Consider the following 3,047-nt stretch of genomic DNA (forward strand, 5'->3'; position numbering starts at 1 on the left):
TTTATTGGCCATAGATTGGGTTATGTTTTTGAAGCAGTTTGTGTGTCTTACAACTTGTTTAAAAAACGTATGTTTTCCTTCAAATCTCATTGTCCACAAGAAAACGAGTGGACCAAAATGGCGAATCATTGATGGATAATGTTCCAGAAAGTGATGTTTTGGCAGCAGTCTTCTTTCTGGGAAAAGTTCTTGGAACCTATATCGGTGCTCTGATATTTTACTCTCCAAGTATGCGATGGACTCATTGGTATGGTTGGGGCAAACCACCAAATCAACAATATCCTTCAAGTCTAGTATGAGTTGCCAGGCTGGTTCCTCCTCTGGTATCAGATTTCCAACAATTAGTGGAAACAATCTCAATAGACACAATTCTCGTGTGCATTGCCACTGACAGTTTTTTTACTTTGAAAGGTACGTGGTAATAAATGAGGGCGATTGGTCTTGTCTCCCCATTTGTATGGAAAAGTCTGAATCATCTGATTTAGAGCATCAAAAGAGAAATACTTCTTGGCTATTAGAACTCCAAAACATTCAGCTAGCTCAACAGGCACTATGCCCTCGAAGAGATCATGAGCAACATCAGGGGGGAAGCCTGAAGTAACCTTGAAGTAAGAAAGGCTCTCAGCTAAAACACATGTATTTTTCACACCATAACAGTGTTTTCTGTCTTCAAGTGCCCTTGCTGCATATACACGATGCAGCTCTTCAGTTCTTGGTTGAAATTGACCAGTTTTAACCTCTTTTGATTGAACCTCTGAGCGTGTGGCAGTACAGAATCTACAGAAATACTCTCCAGAAAAACTTTCAACAAAACCGGCCAATCCGTGAGCTCCAAGTTTATTCTGATAGCCGAAGGTCTTTATGTCATCACTTTTACATAACAATCCAAGATAAATGGAGGAGAGAGATGAATGAGAACCTGGTGGCAGGGTTCCTAAACTTTGCTCACCAATAAACTGAGCAAAGTTTATGCTTTTTGCGTGATGTCCCCAACGGATCGCAGATTTCACAATCATCTATATAGAGACACAAAGATATTCTAAGTTCGTCACCAGTTTGAAAATCACTGTTTAGAAAGTGAAGACCATCTCGATAAGATCTATACTGCTCCTGCTGAGCTTCCGTGATCAGACGAGATCAGGCACATTCAGGTTGGTGTGGCCGTAAGTGAATGAGTCCACCCACTATACCTTATTTATACATGTGAATGCATCAGGGAAAAGTGGAAAAAAGTGGAAAACGCTTACAGCACCTGGTATTCCCAGGCAGTCTCCCATCCAAGTACTAACCAGGCCCGACCCTGCTTAGCTTCCGAGATCAGACGAGATCGGGCGCATTCAGGTTGGTGTGGCCGTAATTTTTTTCATTATAATTATTTTTCGGAAGACATCTCTTTGAGTTCATTCAACATGAATAATGCTGTAAATCAGAAAATGTACATACTTCATTTAGCAGTTGTTTTATGAGTTTTCTAGGTTCTCGTCCGCTCAGAGGAACCGGTCACACACCCGTCGCTTCTCTGGAACCGGGTTCCATCATCTGACAGGGGCCATATTCATAATAAATCTTTCTCTGAGATTGGTTACCAGATTGCATCATTTCTTCTTTTTGACACATCCTGAGAGAGAGAGAGAGAGAGAGAGAGAGAGAGAGAGAGAGAGAGAGAGAGAGAGAGAGAGAGAGAGAGAGAGAGAGAGAGAGAGAGAGAGAGAGAGAGAGAGAGAGAGAGAGAGAGAGAGAGAGAGAGAGAGAGAGAGAGAGAGAGAGAGAGAGAGAGAGAGAGAGAGAGAGAGAGAGAGAGAGAGAGAGAGAGGGATAGGGATAGGGATAGGGATAGGGATAGGGATAGGGATAGAGAGGGAGTTGGAGAGAGAGAGATGGATAGAGAGAGAGATGAATAGATAGAGGGAGAGAGAGAGAGTTGGATTGATATAGAGAGAGAGTTGGATAGAGAGAGGGAGAGAGAGAGATGGATAGAGAGAGAGCTAGATGGATAGAGAGAGAGAGAGAGAGAGTTGGATAGAGAGAGAGAGAGAGTTGGATAGATAGAGGGAGAGAGAGAGAGAGAGAGAGAGAGAGAGAGAGAGATGGATAGAGAGGGAGTTGGATAGAGAGAGGGAGAGAGAGAGATGGATAGAGAGAGAGAGATGGATAGAGAGAGAAATGAATAGATAGAGGGAGAGAGAGAGAGTTGGATAGATAGAGAGAGAGAGTTGGATAGAGAGAGGGAGAGAGAGAGATGGATAGAGAGAGAGCTAGATGGATAGAGAGAGAGAGAGTTGGATAGATAGAGAGAGAGAGTTGGATAGATAGAGGGAGAGAGAGATGGAGAGAGAGAGAGAGAGAGATATATCGTCTTCTTGACCGTTGTGTTGTCGTCTCAGCAGCTGTGTGTAAACCTCCATGCAGCACAGAAAGTGAAAAGCAACAGAGCCCAGAGCCTGGGCTGCTCCACATGTCAAAATCAATCAATCAATCAATCAATCAATTAGTTGTTATTCACAAATCACAGACTTCTTCTCTTCTTCTGTCTCCTCGTCAGCGCAGTTTCCATATACACAAATCGTTTCCAGATTCATTTCAGGTCATCGTGACCTTTGACATTTCACTCAAAAGAATCAGTTAATTATTGAGTCAAAGTGAAACATTTGCACCAAATTTGAAAGAATTCCCTCGAGCTGTTCTTCAGATTTGATATTAACGAGATAAAACTTGTGTGAACCTCTGACATTTAACCACCGAAATCTAACGAGTCCAAGAGAATGTTTGTACCAAATTTCAAGAAATTCTCTCAAGAATAAAACCTTTTATTTGGACTCGATTGTAAAAACGACTGTAAAGATGCAGCTGATAATTATGCTTATTATCATTTTTAATAAACCCAGAGATTCTTATTCATATTTATTAGAAAAAGAAACGAAGCAATTTCTCACATTTGAGAAGCTGTGAAGTTTATTTGTGGTTTTTGCTTGAAGGATGACCGAAACCGATGAGTTGATCAGATACATTTTTATGAAAAAGGTAAAAGTCTGTATGTTTAACTTTTC

At 41.3% G+C, this 3,047-nt stretch overlaps 1 non-coding gene across 1 annotated transcript; it reads right to left on the minus strand.

Annotated features, from left to right (window-relative positions):
• Positions 1–1,240: 1,240 nt before the first annotated feature.
• Positions 1,241–1,359, minus strand: LOC133020028 (5S ribosomal RNA). The gene has a single exon (XR_009682903.1). It is a non-coding gene; the product is annotated as a 5S ribosomal RNA (ribosomal RNA).
• Between the last annotated feature and the right edge of the window lie 1,688 nt (positions 1,360–3,047).

This window comes from Limanda limanda, chromosome 14 (genome assembly GCF_963576545.1).
Source record: "Limanda limanda chromosome 14, fLimLim1.1, whole genome shotgun sequence".
NCBI classification, from domain to species: Eukaryota; Metazoa; Chordata; class Actinopteri; order Pleuronectiformes; family Pleuronectidae; genus Limanda; species Limanda limanda.